The 19,067-nt window shown below is 39.9% G+C and overlaps 1 pseudogene; it reads right to left on the bottom strand.

Moving 5' to 3' along the window:
* Nucleotides 1-4,792: 4,792 nt before the first annotated feature.
* Nucleotides 4,793-19,067, bottom strand: part of LOC121602676 — a 16,054-nt pseudogene continuing 1,779 nt past the window's right edge.

Genomic DNA, 19,067 nt, shown 5'->3' with positions numbered 1-19,067 from the left:
AAAAGAAAACTTTAAATCATTAATGAAAACATAAAAATGGAATTGAACTTAGGTCGACTATGGTACAAACACTACACCATAACATTTGACCACAACTACTTCATGAAATGAGTTGTTATCTTTCACTTTTAAACCCTCTCAAATATAGCACAATGAACAAAGAGAAGTGTAAAAGTTCATCGATATGTGTGAGAGAGTAGGGCTGATGAATAGAAAAGGATGGCATGAGTTTGTGTTCATTCTTCTTCTTCTTTGGCACAACAACCGCTGTCGGTCAAGGCCTGCCTGTACCCATAATGAAGTAAGCATTGGCTTTCAGTGACTTATGTTACTGTTGAAGAGCAAGCCTTGAGTAAAATAGTAGGCTATGATTATTAATGTAAGATTCTAGAAATATAGTCTGTTCCAACCAGCAACCTTTACACAGCTACTCTCTACAGGTTATGGGCCCAGACTCGAAAATTGATTAAAGATCCAGAATATCGAAGACTTGAATCTAGAAAGTTAGTGAAAATGGCGCTTCCTAGCTCAAGCAATTCCTCGTCAAGTTTCGTCGGTTCGACAAGTATTCCCTCCATTGAACGTCTGCTCGGTCGGAAAATTGGACATCCTGGAAGTTTTGCTAAAACGCTTTCTACACTCGAAGGACTTTGGGAAGTAGTAAAACCTGTGAAAAAAGAGGATGGAACTTTCGAAACGGTGGACGAAAAAAAGATTTGCAAGCCAGATTGAAGCTCATCCTTTACTCGACCAACAATTTATGTCCATATTGAAGACGCGGAATCGGCTCGATCTGCTTGGGACAAATGGGAAATGGCGTTTGAGGATAAAGGGCTTTCTAGGCAAATCGGCTTGCTTCACAAGCTGATTAAGTCTGATTTGGATACATGTGGCTCAATGAATTCATACGTGAATCAGTAATATCCACGGCAAACAACTAAAGCCATTGGTTTCAATTGCCCGACTTGTGGGTAGGAAGGATTCTTTTGGCTGGTTAGACCGGAAGAGTATCGACCGATGATTTTGGCTATGGAGAATTCTGGTGTTGCAATCACAGGCGACTATGTGAAGACAAAACTTCTTCAAGAGAGGCCGTTGCTACGTACGAAAATGTTCAAGCGTTAGCTACTAACAAACGTCGTGAAGTTTTCAGCAGCAAAAACAGAAGCCTTCTTCGTCGAAAGGTCCGCAATGTAGGAAATGTGGCCGGTAGGTCTATTGCGAAATTCTGCAAGGATGATCGAAAAGGAGAACAACGTTGTGTACGGTGCTATCGACATTTGGAAACAGTGAAGCTAACGAGTGGATTTTGGATTCGGCAGCGTATGCGCACTGACTAGCAACAAGGATTTATTGAGCAACCTGCAAAACGCAACAGGTAAAGTAGTTGCTGCTAACGGAGGAACTCTGGACATTGTCGCTCGTGGAACTGCTATAATACAACCGAAATGCATGGAAGAGATTGTAACGATCAGCGATGTAAAGCTGATTCCAGGTTTAACATCGAATTTACTTTCGGTTAGCAGGATGGTAGAAAAGGGATATACTGTTCAATTCAACACCAAAGGTTGCAAAGTATATAACCCTAGCGGCAGTTGGTGCTTACTGGTATTCACACAATAATCAGTTCAAGGTGGAACAGGTAGCGAACAACATGCAGGAGGCTCTGTCGTGTAACACAGCAGAAAGTTTCGAATTGTGGCATAAACGGATGGGGCATCTGGGTGCTGTGAATCTCAAGAAACTTGCTGGTGGTTTGGCAACTGGCATCACATTGAAAAATATGGACGGTGCGGATTGCAGAGTTTGCCCGTTAGGCAAACATTCGAAGTTACCGTTTCCGAAGAAAGGTTCTCGAGCTGAAAATGTCTTGGATTTGGTTCATTCGGACATTAATGGACCGATGGAAACGCACTCGCTTGGTGGACATCGATACTACATCACGTTCATCGATGACAAGACGAGGCGTATATTCGTTTATTTCCTTAAGACGAAAATCTGAAGTAGAAGTTTCGAAGCCTTCAAGAGATTCCACGCGATGGCGGAGCGTCAAAGCGGAAGGAAGCTTAAAACACTACGTACAGATAACGGTAAGGAATATATGAACAAATCCCTAACATCGTTCTTGCAGAAAGAGGGCATCCGCCATGAAACTTCGAACGGATACACACACAGCAAAATGGACTGGCGGAACGTGCCAACAGAACTATTGTGGAAATGGCGCGGTGTTTACTGTTCGAAGGAAACATGACCAAAGGTTTTTGGGCGGAGGCGGTTTCAACAGCAGTTTATCTTATCAATCGTTCTCCTACACGTGGACACAATTTAACTCCTGAAGAAGCGTGGAATGGAAAGAAAACCTGATCTTTCACATCTGCGTGTGTTTGGAACGAAAGCAATGGTAATGATTCCGAAGGAGAAGCGACGTAAATGGATCCGAAATCTCATGAGTGCGTTCTGACTGGCTTTGATGAAGAAACGAAAGGATATCGTCTGTACGACCATAAAAGAAGCAAACGATCATTAGCCGCGAAGTAATTTTTTTAGATGAAGGTTGTTCATCGAACGTGACAGTTACAGCAATGCAAGAGCCAAGAAGAACATTCGTTAGACTGGACATCGAGGAAACAACTTCAATCCAACCTGTGCAAATCCCGGTTCCCAATTTTGCACCCGATGCTGGATCAGACAGCACGTTGGAAGAAAATGATGCAGAAACGGATGGGTGAACTCGATGAAAGTACGACAGATGACGAAAACCACACTAGTACAGAAACGATGGTACAATCTGAAGACGATTCGAGTGATTTTCTTGGGTTTTCCGGAAGCGATGTCGATGGCTTTGTAGCAGTTGCGTCTGGTATGTACAGTGGAACATATGCTGATCCTGTTTCACACCAAGAAGCACTCGCTAGGGATGATAGCAAAGAATGGGGGACTGCCATGCAGGAGGAGTATAACGCTCTGATGGAGAACAAAACCTGGACGCTAACTTCGCTCCCGAAAGGAAGACAAGCCATAAAATGCAAATGGGTGTATCGGACTAAATGCGATTCATCTGGAAATTTAACTCGATACAAGGCTCGTTTGGTCGTCAAAGGATTCTCACAGCGAAAGGGGGAAGATTATGATGAAACGTACGCTCCCGTGGTACGGTATTGTTCGCTGCGATACCTTTTTGCCCTGGCTATCAAGCATGATCTGATGATAGATCAAATGGATGCAGTAACAGCATTTCTGCAAGGAGATCTTGATGAAGATATTTACATGGAGCAACCACCTTGCTTCGTTGATGGACAGCGGAAAACGTTGGTATGTAAACTTAACAAAGCTATTTATGGTTTGAAGCAGGCGAGCCGAGTTTGGAACAACAAACTGGATGCAGCATTACAACGGTTCGGCCTGATACCAACTCAGTACGATCCTTGCGTGTATGTAGGTAGCGAAGGAGGTAAGATCATTATCGTTGCTATATACGTTGACGACATGATGATTTTAGCAACGATGTGGCATGGAAAAAGCAGCTGAAGAAACATCTTTGTAGTTGTTTCCGTATGAAGGATTTAGGAGCAGCTCAGCACTGCCTAGGTATAAGGATTCAACGGACAAAAGAAACCATCAAGTTGGATCAAGAAATCTACATAGAATCTATTTTAAAGAGGTTCAATATGGATAAATGTAAACCAGTGGCAGTTCCAATGAACAACAGTGAGAAGCTGACCAAGGAAGAAAGTCCGAAGAGTAACAATGAAACTGCTGCGATGAAAGATGTGCCGTATCAAGAAGCCGTTGGGTGTTTGATGTATTTGGCACAAAGTACTCGACCAGACATTCTGTACGCGGTGAACATGCTGAGTCGATTCAACAAAAATCCAGGACAAAAACACTGGAACGGAGTGAAGCATGTTATGCGCTATCTTCGAGGGACTTCTAATTTTAAATTGGTTTACAAAAAAAAATGTAGATTCGAAAATTATCGGTTACTGTGATGCTGATTGGGGATCTGATCCAGATGAACGAAAATCCACCACTGGCAACATCTTTATGGCGCAAGGAGGAGCAATTTCATGGATGGCAAGAAGCAACCGACGGTAGCCTTATCTACGTGTGAGGCTGAATACATGTCTGTATCGGCGGCGGTACAGGAAGCTCATGGTGGCGCGGACTTTCTGCGAAACTGGCGAATGCGGATGAAGTGATTGAAATTCGTTGTGACAATCAAAGCTGCATTGCGATCGCGAAGAATGGTGGGTATCATCCACGAACGAAACACATTGATATTCGTCACCATTTCATCAAAGATGCTCTCAGCCGTGGGATTGTCACTCTAGAATATGTTAGCACGGAGGACCAGATTGCAGATGGACTTACTAAACCATTGCAACGGACTAAATTCGAGATTAGTCGCGAGTTAATGGGTATCTCTGAGGCTTGAGGAGGAGTGTTGAAGAGCAAGCCTTGAGTAAAATAGTAGGCTATGATTATTAATGTAAGATTCTAGAAATATAGTCTTGTTCCAACCAGCAACCTTTACACAGCTACTCTCTACAGTTACCATAGCAGGATAGTCAGTCCTACATATGGAGGCACGGTCTATTCGGGGCTTGAACCGTGCGCGTTTTTACTATAGGAATATGAACCGAGCTAGGTTATTGTTTGGACTTTCTGCAATATATGAATAAACTATAATATGTTTATTGGTAAGTTTTAATCCTCAGAAATACAATCATATCACATGAACGGTGCACTGTTAATTTTACAATTTCTTAACAATTATTTCGTATGAAATATGTATGTATTTCCCGTTATTGAAATTTATTTATTTTAACAGCATTTATTTTGACAGCATATCCTAATATTAAACAATGCATACGTCTTGCACAATTTAGTTTTAAGATGAGTACAGCCAGCACATGGGCTGCTAAATGAGTAATTGCAGTACATACACACTGATACTTTTGCTGTGGGCAAGGTGATCGTTGGTGGTACATAGGATTTGATCTGAGATTATGTTGCTATTAAACATTTGACTTGTCTGTATTCAGTGCTGCAAGTTCGTGGTTGTGTTGTTCAATAGGAACCTCCCGCCGGAAAACTGCCTTATAGGCAAAGGCGGTCAGAAAAGCAGCGCCAAGCGGACCAACCCAATAGATCCAATGTGCATTGTATACTCCATTCCATAGGACTGGTCCTAACGAACGTGCTGGGTTCATGCTCGCACCGGTGTACGGTCCCTACAAATGGTAGCGAAAAACAGTGAATAATGTATTTAGCAAGTTTTGGAAAATATGATACTTACTGCCGCAACAGCTAAGGCTCCAACAGTAAAGCCAAACTTTAAGGCAACCGAATCGTGATGCTTTGCGTTACGAGGATCCCAACACCACAGCATACCAAAATTAATACCATTGTTGCAACAAATTCAATACCAACTGCCTGCATATTCGAGACAGCACTGTTCGGCTGTGTTACGCAGAATCCTGCTCCTTTTTCAAGAGCGACGTCAAACACAGATGCAGGCGTCAGCAGTTTGAGAATTCCGTAGCCCATGAAAGCACCGATACATTGTGCTGCACCATAAGCTAGAGCCATCTGAATACATGAAATAGATAAGTCGGAAATCCATGTGCAAATGTACAAATATTAAAATTTGGTTAGGTAGACATCAGTCGATACAGTAGCAGTAGTAGTGTATATGCAAGCGATGACCCGGTGACCGCAATGTAAATAAAATCAATGATTCTAGCGAGTTTTATGAGTACAATAGTAGCATATTGTTATTAAATAATAAAATATTATACAGTAGAACGTCGATTATCCGGGGGCGGATTAACCGTCGGGCGGCTTAAACGTGCGCATAAATGTGACAGCTGTTCAAACATGCGGCGAAAATTTGCAGCGATAGTCCAGTAGGCAACCATTTTTTTGTGCAGCTTTGTAGTGTCTTGTGGTATTTTCGGAATATAATTTTGTTCATGAACAGTTGCTAAACCTATAGTTATCGATTAACATAATATTCTACTAACGATTAATCGATTAATTCAATGTGAATTAATCATGAAACTAATGAATTTTATATTTTTTATATTAATTTGATATTTCTTGGCCAATTGTCCGTGCAAATCAATTAACCGGCTACCGTCCGGTCCCGAGCTGCCAGGATAATCGACGTTCTAATGTAACTTTGAGGGTAAATGAGGCAACATTAGAAGTGTATTAGCAGGGATGATAAAAAAGTCAGTTAAGTTTAAAATAATTTATGTCCATTGAATACAACGAATGAATTACACCATTTTCGAGCCCAAAGAAACAATGTTAAGCTACTTTTGAACATTGTTCAACTATATAAACATTTGACGTTTAACTGAAAAACTTATGCTTTTCTGAATTTTGTTCAAACCTAAGTAAACAAGTGATACCTCTAACTTTACCCATTTTCTGTATAGAGTTTAGACATTTGTATGTGACTTCATTTGCAAAAATAGTTTGAATTTATTTGTCAATTATTTATCCCGATACCATCAAGACTCATAATTGACATTTAAATTAGTACAAAATCAAATTAAACGAAGTTCAAAAAAATTTTTTTTTGCACAATGATCATCAGGTGGATTTAAAAATATCTGGTGGTGGACTCTAGTGCATTTTGACAATTCGTCACTTGACGTAAGGTCCCCAGGATTCAAAGTTTGTTTACATTTATTAAATTTGTTCATATAATTAATTTAGCCCATTTTTTCGATTAAATTTTCTTTAAACATATATTTTGGACTTTGCGAGTTCTTATTTCACATTAAAATAAAGATTAAATTGTGTTATTTCGTGTTATTCCGTGAATTTTTTCAATAATTCATTGTGTTTTCGACATTTTTGATGATAAAAACTAAGAAATCATTATTTTTTCAATTTCCACAGTAATTCCTCATTATCTACGAGCAGCATGGACATTTTACGTGAGATTAGAACTATTACTCTCATGATTTTAATTTCGTCCTTAAAAAAATCATCAAATCTTTTGTTTGTAAATCTCATTTTTTCGATAAAATCAATAGACACACAAAAATGCACATAATAACAAAGACGTAAAGTCCCTCAACTAAGGCGACCCCCAAAGGCTCTAATCCACCATCTGATATTTTTGATCCACCTTGGTTGCGATTGAATAATATTCATAAAGGCATCAGTATTTCAGTTAGACGTCAAATGTTCATAGTAGAAAAATGTTCAATAGAAGATTATCATTGTTTATTCTGGCTCGAAAACGGTGTAAAACGTGAAAAAATATCAAGAACAATGCTCCTACCTTGGTTGAAACCAACTCGTAAACCCATGCAGCTGCCGTAACGGCAGGGTTAAGGTGAGATCCAGATACACATCCAAATATTTGTACGATGATCATCACTATTAATCCAAAGTTAATGCACAGTTCAAAGTGGGAAGGTGTATGACCAAGTCCGGACACACATCCCATGCATCCTAACATCACCAACAGTCCTGTGCCAATCAGCTCGGCAAGAAAAACAGAAATGTTATCAAGCGTAGATTTTTTCATCGTGCTTGTCTGTAATATTTTTTGTAGAAAATAAGGAGAAATGTTTAGAAATTCATAAATAAATAATAAAACAAAACAAAAAATTAAATATATATATATATATATATATATATATATATATATATATATATATATATATATATATATATATATATATATATATATATATATATATATATATATATATGTTGCTCTTAATGCGATGAAGGGTACTCTTGATGAAAGGTTTCACTGTATTATAATTCAATAACTAATTCAATTAGATTACTTTTAGCCCGGCCCGTCATCTAGTCGACATCTCGTATGACTTTACAACAGGTCCGTCTCGGGTTCAAACCTCGTATGGACCGTGTCTTACATATGTAGGACTGATTATCCTGCTATAAGTAATCAACAAGTCACGGGCTGTTAAGCACAATGTTACATGCAGGCCCTGTCCAGCAACGGTTATTTTGCCAAAGAGGAAGAGTAAGAAGAAGGTCACATTTACATAGATTGAAACGGTAATATGTGTGAATATGTACCATAAATAACACTTTAATGAGCTGTGACAGTGACAAATGTATCCTATGGAACAAAGATTCTATAAGACTCAACTTAAATGACTTATTAAATATTATTTAACACTAGGTTTAGGGGCGTCTCTTATATACGTATCTTTACGGACACCCGTCAATTTGACATGTGAATAAAAATATGTAGTTAGATTGATTAGTGTTAGATTGGTTAATAGATTGGTTCATGAAAAAAAACTATTTAATTAAAATTATGAATCGTTTAACATGTTTTGGTTTCCATAAAAAATTATGCACAATGCTATAGTCGTTATTGTTTAACCGAACACATGAACCGATATCTTTTCGATGCCACATTTTGACCGATGTCCGCGGGAGTTTCAAAAAAACACGAGGAGTAAGTTGATCAGCAATTCCGTTTGAGGCCACTTTATTCAAATCATTTACGAAGATTTTTTAATGATAATAAAGGCCTTATTAGACGGAGGAAAATACTGTCATTTCTCGATTGGCATTTATCTGTCAAACTTAGACTTGTTCTGTCACCTTTCACATTTATTATTTAATTCATTGATTTTATTGGCTTTATCCGAAAAAATCATTCGCTATTTCCCATTTTTGTTGTTTTTATTCATCATTATAAAGAAATTCAATACGCTCTATCGTCATTGACAGCAAAAATCCATTCTAGGGGAAATCGGATTTGAGCATGCCGAATTCCGATTTTCCGACTGGCATCTATCGCTCAAACCCTGTTTGAAGGATAGATTCCAATATCGAATGACAGTATTTTCCTCCGTCTAATAAGGCCTTAAGTGGTATATAGTTCACTTTCATCCCTACATTACTTTTAATTTGACAGGTCATATTTCAATTTGACAGGTTCTGTAGAGATAGGTTTACCACATATGTATCTGAAAATTTATGAAAGTTATGAAAATAAAATTTATGCTACAAACTCATAGTATGTTATGATAAATTTACGAAATGTTAAAAGGTATTTTAAGTACAGGCAGTCCCCGAGATACACGGTTAATGGGGACCGAAAACGGCCGCAAAATACCGCGTAACTCGAATTTCCGCGTAAGTCGAATCTCGTCGATTTCCAGCTAAAATATCACTAATTTACGTGTAATGCAAGTGCAAGTAGGGGGCGGTTTTAGTCACTTTATGAATTATTTGATATGGTTCTGACTGAATATAACAGTTTTAAACCATTTGAAATTGTTTTTAATATTCGATCAAAACGGAAATTATTTGGCAATTTATTGATGTGTCAAATCAGTACAATTTGCTCAAAGAATTGTCAAATTTAGAGAACCGCGTATCTCCGAATCCGCGTATAAGAGGTACCGTGTATCTCGGGGACCGCCTGTATTTCACATCAAAGTTTAAATTCCGTTAAATTGATGGGTTCCGTAAACCTAGTGTTAATATCAATATTGCGTTATATGACGTGACACTAATAGCACTTGACAATCTATGATATAAATTTATCAGATAAGCTATATCAGATTGAGTAGTAATTTTCGCTACAGTCATAGATGTTGTTTAATTGACCAATAAAAGAATATGAATATGCTTATGTGAGCCTCCTTTTAAATAAATGTGAAATATGTTTAAAAAATTTAAACTAATTACTTATAGAAGTTTTATCTTCAATAAGTGATAAAACATTTTTCTACTTGGGTTTGCTGTAGAATATGCGTACAAATTAATTTTAGCATATGCATCTAGAAGCTACAGCAGTCAAGGAGACAGTGTTTATTAAGATAAACGCTAGTTAAACATGGATGTTAATGACAATCACATGGTTTCAAGGTAGCACTGTATCTCTAGTAGAAGTAGTTGAAATTTACCTTACCGTAAGCTTCCCTTTATAAGGCCTTTAGATGGAGCAGGCCTTTCGATGGTTTGCGTGTAATGTGTCTTTTTACCTGTTATCTATTCATTTCATTCCGGTCTGATGTGGTTTATATTGTTACGTCAGCGGAGGGTAAAACATGCTCAAGTGGTTAAGGGCTTCACGATAAGGTTTCTCGAGCATGGGATTTGTTGATTATGTTTTATCGAAGTTTAAAACAGGAAAAATCAAATCATGGTCCAATGTGTTATCAGTTTTGTTATCAGAACTTGATAAATAGAACAACAACAATCCTGATTAAATGAATGGTCTTTGAACGTACCCATCAGTGTGAGCATTGCTTAGTTGCGGGTTGAATAATTGAACTAAGTAGAACATCCGTATGGTACGTTTTTGCTTGCTTGATTGATTTTGCTAGGGTTGTATAGGGCCTACTGTCCTCAGCTTATGTGTTACACGACCTTCAAGGATAGATTCGATGGTTTGATCAGCAATATCATTCTGATGTTTCTTATGACGGCTAGTCCCGAAAAGTTTGAGTTTTTATTTAAGAGTAACCTGGGATAGCGATACCTGACAATGTAGTGTAGTCGCTGTGTTTTTTATCGTGCACAATAAAAAACACGCTGGACAACAAACGGAGCCGGATCCTTTACCTTTATGATTAAGAGAAGAACATATTTTACAGATGTTTAATACATTCTGAGAATGTGGATGTTAGAAGTGGAGAGAATGCTGCCACGTTTATTGAAGCTAGAACCGGATAGTTCGGTATTGATTAAGAGAGCTAGAGTCAGATATGAATAAACACGATACAACAATGTAGCAATTGTTTATGACTTTGTAAAGAATCAAAATCATACAGTAAAGAACAACTTAGCGTTTTTTTAATGATTGGTGTTATTTTATTTAAAAATAACTCAAATATGTCAAACATTGCATAATGTCTTGTTGCAAAATGATTTAAACAAAAAATCTTAGCATAGATTTAATCAGCTTTAAATTTCAATTAGTTAAAACATAATAATTGAGAACATGTTATTTGCCTGTATTCATGCCGGCATTTTCCGATTGAACAGGAGAAAGGAAGACACATTTTTACGCGAGTTTTTGGTATTAATGCACGTTTTTCTTGATGGTTCGATGTCGGTGTTTGAATTTCATTTAATACCGGAAATAAGAAACGTAGTGCCTAAACGGTTATACGTTTAGGAGGGGTTGAGTGTGTTTTTAAATACACCAATCTCAAACGAACTAACGTTCTCGCGCCTTTGCTGGCATTGGTTCACTATCGCATGGCCTTTTTACCCTGGGGTCATCAACAAGCAAACATTGTGGCTATGTGAAAGTGTAAATAGCTGGCACACTGGTAGCAATAATCACGCGCGCATCCGTAAACTGATCGAATTGTAATTGTATAAATTCGTTTACTCGTACATATCGATGCTAACGTTGTATGAAATCAATGTAATGTAATTACCAACGGTAATAAAGTAATGCAGGATCATTAATATGATAGACCTGAACGTGTTTTAATTCTTCTTAATTGAGATAATCTACTATATCTCAAGATTATAATTTATATATGTATTTATCTTTGCGTAGTATAACACATAATTTGAGTTGAAAAAAAACTTGATACACTTGATGTGTTTGTTGGATTTCAAAATAAACTGACGTTACAAAACTCACCGTTTAAGGAACAAAAGGAAATGCCTCCCAGTAAAGATAGAACTTCGCAAAAAAAAAAAAAACTGGATGCTCTGAGATTAGAAGTGATGCAACTAGGAGCCGTCGATGTGTTCCGATGACTTACGGTTGAGACTGTAAACGTGTTGGACGCTACGAGTAAACTGATAGCTGTCGTCACACGATCCCACCGAAAACCTCAAACGGTTCGCTGATAAGTGTTGGTACCACTTCATTTCTACCGGGTGTGTTCAGCGCCATTGCATGACGAGCATGGCATGGAAGGCAAGGTACTACTTACTACGCGATCCTAAGAGTCTTTCTAAGAGCAGATAGTTTTCCACCTTTTAGTTTCAGAACAAGGAGTGTAACTGGGTTGCAAGGCTAGCGCACCGCTGACATAGATGCGCGACCTCGATGCGGAGAATTACGTGTGTGAGCGACCATGTGAGGGGCATATAGGATTGTTTTGGATGAAGGTTGGAATGAGGTAGAAGATGCGAACGATGCTGGAATATTTTTAGAATGTCTAGCTCGTTGAACTTAAGCGTACTGATCATGTTTTTGTGTTTCTTTTGTTTTTGTTTTTGTTGTTGTTTTTGTCGAAATCATTTAGTCATTACGTACCAGTTGCATTCGTTTTATGTTGAACGTTTGTGAACCGCACAAAACATAACACCAAATAAATTGATTTTTGTAATTAGTATAACGTCTTTTAAGTTTGGCTAAACAGCATTGATAGTTGATATTTTTTGAAAGTATCAAATTGAAATATTTTGTATCCTTTTCTTATTGAATCATATGTTCCTTATGAATTTGTATGATTTAAATTGGGATCAATAATCTATCATTAATAATAAGATCAATAATCTATAGGACATAACAAATTCCATACAGTTTGCATAAATTTTACAATTCTTTCAAGGGACTAGGTAGATCGCGAACCCCTGTATATAATCAAAAATATCATTTTAGTGGATCTGTTATCCGATAGATGTCGCTACAAAGTTATTCCCGGCACGAAAATTCGAGCAGTTTGCGTGGTCGGAGTTCCACCTAGGTGAGTCTAAAGCCAGGGGTTTTCCGTCGGTTGCGAACTTGTGTGGTGTACTCCGAGAGTGTTTTCGTGAAATTTCAATTGTAGCTGCTTGATGAACGAAAGCTAAGAGTGCGTGCGGGATTGCCATTAGGTAAAAGAAAAGAAAAAAAAACCATATCACACACACACAATCAAATCATCTCGATTTTTTTTATTTGCACGCCTTTTGCACATACACTTTCTCTCTCGACTGAATTTATAATATTTCAAGTGATTTAATTAAAAATTCACACTTATTCTCACTATCTTCTCACATTTTTCAAAATGATGATTATCATCACTATTAAACTTTTTCAACATGTGAATCTTTATTGTGCAGGATACAAACACAGACTTGTTCTTGTGGAGGGGCAGGAATATGTTCGATGATGTTGTTGGATTCTCTTCGGAATACGTACTTATACACGATGGGCATAATAACACCGGCCAACGGTGGTCCAACGAAGTATATCTGTGTAAGGTATCAAGGTTAACATATTAGTGCCGATTATAGTGTCGATTATCTGATTCAAACGGAAATGTGTCAAACAAAACCACGCTACACGAAGTGAAACGAAATCGGTATTATACAAGCTTGTTAGAGACTTCATTAGTTGACTCGAGACATTGCTACCAAATTGATCTGAACTGGATTTGTTTGTCAAAACAAACTGCAACGCGTAACGCATGAAGTATCGTTCCAATTTATAATTATTTCTACGTGTGGCATTTTATTGTTTTTTAAATGTGTTTGGCAATGTCATGAAAAGTAGCGCTTGTGGTATGAGTTTCTAATTTTTGTGTAATTTGTTATTCCCACCCTTTTTCCAGTGAATAATTACAAAAAATCCCTTTTGAATGTAATTACATGCAATTCGTGTGGTTATGTGCCGATTATGTGACTCAACTGCTTGTGACTCAAACGGAGACCGTTTTTTTGTCCAACAGCTTTCTGTTAGGTTAAAGCTACGGAAAGCGTTTTTTTTTACGGTTTAACCACTAAATACATATTTTTAAACCACATGAATTGCATGTAATTACATTCAAAAGGGATTTTTTGTAATTCTTCTTCTTGTGTGGCACAACAACCGCTGTCGGTCAAAGGCCTGCTTAAACCCACTAGTGAAGTGAGCTTGGCTTTCAGTGACTTATTGTTACCATAGCAGGATAGTCAGTCCTACGTATGGGGGCACGGTCTATTCGGGGCTGGAACCCATGATGGGCATGTTGTTAAGTCGTACGAGTTGACGACTGTACCACCAGACCGGCCCAAAGTTCGGCTTGTTTTTGTAATTATTCACTGGAAAAAGGGTGGGAATAACAAATTACACAGAAATTAGAAAATCATACCACAAGCGCTACTTTTCATGACATTGCCAAACACATTTAAAAAACAATAATATGCCACACGTAAAAATAATTATAAATTGGAACGATACTTCATGCGTTACGCGTTGTAGTTTGTTTTGACAAACAAATCCAGTTCAGATCAATTTGGTAGCAATGTCTCGAGTAAACGAATGAAGTGTCTAACAAGCTTGTATAATACCGATTTCGTTTCAGTTCGTGTAGCGTGGTTTTGTTTGACACATTTACGTATGAATCAGATAATCGACAATATTGACTCGAAATCCTTCTTATATGGTTATCTTACCCATATTTATGATAACTATTATTCCATATACAAGGAGAAAGTGTTCTAGCGGGGTTCATACTAGCCCCTGTGGCAGGACCAGCTGCAACCGAGATGGCTGCTACCAGTAACGCAAATTTAATTGGTACCGAGTTCTGTTGGTCTGCATTTCGCGGGTCCCAAACTCCACAACATGCCCATACAAGGATTCCTGTAACTATGAACTCTATTGCCAATGCTCCTGCAGATGTAAGGCTGTTATGTGGAGCAGTAACACAGCTCCCATAGCCATCCACCAATGCTTGGTTAAAATAATCTTGCGGAACAACAGCCATGAGTAGTCCGTAACCACATAAAGCACCGGCGAATTGTGCTATAAAGTAAATTAATACCATCTGAAAAATAAATGTGAATGGTTATCGTAACGAAAAAAAAAATTGGTATCTCAGCTATTTTACTGTGCCAGAAAGATCACCATAGATGTAAGCGGCTATGGAAACCACTGGATTTATATGTGCTCCTGATACAACACCAAACGTGAGGATCACAACCATAACGGTGAAGCCAAAAATGATGCCTCGGCTTAAGTTGGTTGTAACGTTGTCAAAACCATCCAGGCAGCCCATACAGCCGAGAAACATGAGCGTTGCTGTTCCAAAAAATTCCGCCAGAAACTTGGAAACGATGATAAACGACGTAGTGTTCGAGACTGAAATTAAAACAAGAAAATGGTTAATTATTTAAGGCACTCCCGCTGCGCAAAGCGATCGAAAACTTGTCAGCCACTCGCTCAATGTAGCTAGAGAGCAAAAATCAATAACGATAAAGCGAGGTGAAAGGGAAAAGAGAAAAGAAAGAGAACGTGGATGTGAACATTTTTCGGCCATTATCATTTTTGCGCCAACACGATCGCGTACCGGAGCTTTTTTGTCAAAAAGAGACATACACATACAGCACGCTCTCTCGAAATACCGTAAACGCTTCAACCGATCAAAAGCTTCGATCGGTTCTTCGGACATTTCTGCTCGCTTTCTCGATCAGTTTCGGCGGAAAGCGAGCTAGAAAGCGAGCTCAAAAAACTGCTCGATTTTGTTGTGCGCTGGCCAGCGCAGATTTTGGCTGGTCTCCCGCGCTGGACTTCAGCGATTCCCGCGCTGGGTCGAGCAAGTTTAGCGCCATCTGTTGGCGAAATGGACGAACTATTTATGGCGGTGGAGCAAAAAAACGGTCAAAAAATTTAAAAATATTGGCGCCCATTTACTCGTCCGCTTCTTCTCCCTCCCTCGCCATGCCTTGCCTTACTTGCGCTTCTGCCCGTGCCTTCCGCCACCAGCTGATTGGCTGTTGCGGTGTATGCGTTGATACTCATATGTGCATTGCGGTTGTGTATTGTTATTGGTGGGTGTTAGCATTTATTTAATGTGTGTATGACCTTTGAGGCGCTGTGGGAGAAGCTGGATTGGGATTCAAAGTGTTATCGGTGTATTGATGGTTTATTTTATTTCGTGCCGCTGCTGATGAGACCATTCGATGCCCCTGCCAACTGAGGGTGAAGAAGCCTATTTAAAACAAGCGTAGGAGAACGTCTAACACTAATCTAATATATTTTAATTTGAACATGTTTGATGCTTCAACGACCTTCTAAGCATCATGTAGCACAGTGTATAGTGGCAATATATATTTTTTTTTAATGTGCCGAAATCTGTCTCGAGTTTTTGGGTCTCGTCACAAACACACACACACAGCGCGGGGAAAGTGACCGTTCACTCTATCATGTCGCGATCCCCCAACCCGCCCGGCGCTTTGAATGAGGATACGCTACAAGATAGCTGAACCAGCCGTTCTACCGATAAGGTAGCCGTACTCGCTCGTGCGGGAGGGGGGGGGGGGGGTTTCGTGGAGGGTGCGTGATCGCGTGCGCGACTTCGGGGGCGCGACTTCGGGGGCGCGTGCTCGTGCGCAAGCTTTCGTGGGTGCGTGCTGGCGTGCGCGCGTACGTGCATGTGTGCGTGCGTGCGTTCGTGTGTGTGTGCGTGCGTGAGTGCGTGCGTGCTGGCGTCCGCGCGTTCATGCATGTGTGCGTGTGTGTGTGTGTGTGTGTGTGTGTGTGTGTGTGTGTGTGTGAGTTTGCGCGCGCATGTTTGTGTGTTTGTGTGTGTGCGTGCGTTTGGAAACCCCAAAACTATTTGATTCTGATGCGTACATTTTCATCCGCTGCGACTACAAAGTCCATGCATTTTCGATCTCGCTACCTGAGAGACAACACAACCATTGGCATTGGCATCTTTGCGATCGGCTCTGCTGTGGGGGGTATTAAAAAGACACACGATCTAAGCAATCATGCGTGTGATATGTCGCACATTTATTTCTAATTCAGCTAGCGGACGCAAGTGGAAACAACATTTTGAATTGAATCCATACAAAAGAGGATTCTGGATTTGTTTATTACGGTGCGCGTATGGTGCTGCACCTGTCCGTCCAGAATCTGGTGGCTTGTTGGTTTGGAGTAGTTATCATGACGCCGATTGACCGGCACTGCCTTGGAATGGGTTCGGATCGGTAGGTTCATGTTTTGGTCGAGTGCATTCCGTGTATTTGTCTCGTCACAGCGGTAGCCCGGCAGCAACAAAGTCAAGACAAACTCTTACCCGAGTGTGGACAGCTATGCTTAGTTCTTTTATTATTATTATTATATTATTATTATTATTATTGGCGTAATAGCCAACGCGATCATGCCGGCCTTTTCAGGACTTGAGTACCACGTAGCCGGATAGTCACCTCTTGCTACGGCGGACGGTTCATACGCGGTTAGAACCCAAGACGGGCATGCAGATGTGCGGAATGATGGCGTTGCCGCGCGTCCGCTCCTATCCAGCGGGTAACTTGCATACTGCCACACTGTCTCCTGCTCGATGCATACGCTGCAGACAGGGGGAAGGATGCACCTCCACAGTAAAAAAAAAACACCGTCATGAACCAACGGTGGATCTAACGGTAGGCGGACTAGGCGGTCACCGAAGATTTCTAGTCTGTAGTATGTCGTATGTCTACAAGTGGACAGAGTATTAGCGACAAGGGCCCCCGGAAAGATGGTCGTTGGTGCCCCGTGGCTGGAGAACCATCTGCACTCTCACACCCCCACCCCCACCCCACCCCTCATGCCGGCAACAATTTTAGGGCCTGTGACCGATGATCGTTGGGGTTCCATGGCCACCCCCCCCTCCATCCGCCTGCAATTTAAGTATAATGTTCAATCTATCTCCCAACAGCTGTGTGCCAGTACCCCCTCCTCCCGGTCATCAGTTACCATTTACAGGGGCCTCAATTCGTCTTTCCGCCTTTCATGAACACCTTCCTTTCTTTGACCTATGGATCATAACATTCCGGAAGAGCATACATTCGGCGACAGTTTTGCATACACACGCTCACTCACAACCATGCGCAGGATGCTTAGCATATCTATGTAATCCATAACAGGCGAAAGCAAAATCTTAGTGCTATGCTTACTGCTTAACACGTTCAGCACGATGGCAGGCCCCAGGGACTGCCGGTGAAATTTCCAGTATACCGATTCCACAATCAGCTTGCGTTCTAGATGCCGGCGGAACGGTAAGCTCATGAAAATCAGCGCCGGACTGAACGTGTTAATGCGGATTAGGATTCTGCGCGTTGCACAGCAAACCCTCCTGCGTAAACTATCGATTCCTTAGTCATTTTTATATTGCAGTGTTTGAACTCATTGCGATTTTTTGGTTTGATTTGTGAAAATGCAACTTCATCGCCGCAATGTTTGTTAACGGCATTTGTAGGCGCCACAACAGCTCGCGAGCATTGACCACACGCGAGAAAGAGATGGCGCTATGGAGGGAAAAAGCACGGACGACGGCTGACAGCGATTGGCCGTCTGACGCACCAACACATCCAAACCTTCGGCAGCGCGCTCAGGCGAGGGGTATGAGGCGAAGCCAGGGACGGGCAGCTCGACGAGCTGCTTGACAAATTTGCCGTTGGAGAGAAAAGGAAGGCATGATTAAATTTTCAGAACGCCATAACGCCTTCCGTCGTTTTGCACAGCGGGTTGCGAGGGTTGGGAGCGGTATCATCTGCTCGAAATCATAAGGTCATTAAATAATCTTTATTTTTCATACATAAGTTTTTGTTGTTTAGGTGTTATTCGCCGAAAAAATTACTTCTCAAATTTTTGTGGATTTTAGCAAAATAAAATCTCAAAATGTAGGTGTTTAATAAGCTATAATTTTCAATGTTATACCTGCTCTCGGGGTGCTATAATCATAACTGCTAAAACTAGGGGTGAAAAAACTACCAAGGCTCGCAAGCTCTTTAATGCGAGGGCTCTGGGGCGGTGAACTTGTATGGCGTGCGAGCCCTCGCGTGCCCTCGCAAATCGCTGCTCGGATAATCGACGTTCTACTGTAGTGATCTTTTCGACGAACAACGCCTCAACAAAAACATATATGAATAAAAAAAAAGATTATTTAAACTTCCTCAAGATTTCTAGCAGATGATACTACCCGCAATCCTCGCAATGTTTGACGGGATAATAAACACCTAAATTTTGACAGTTTATTTTTAAAAAAAAATCACAAAAATAGAAATAGTGATCTTTTGGACAAACAACATTGTAAAAAAATCAATGAATAAAAATCAAATATTATTTAAAATACCATAAGATTTCTAGCAGATGATACTACTCACAGCCCTCTTAATGTTTGAAA

The sequence above is a fragment of the Anopheles merus genome, unplaced genomic scaffold (assembly GCF_017562075.2).
Source record: "Anopheles merus strain MAF unplaced genomic scaffold, AmerM5.1 LNR4000568, whole genome shotgun sequence".
Lineage (NCBI taxonomy): Eukaryota > Metazoa > Arthropoda > Insecta > Diptera > Culicidae > Anopheles > Anopheles merus.
This window is presented reverse-complemented; position numbering and strand designations above follow the sequence as displayed.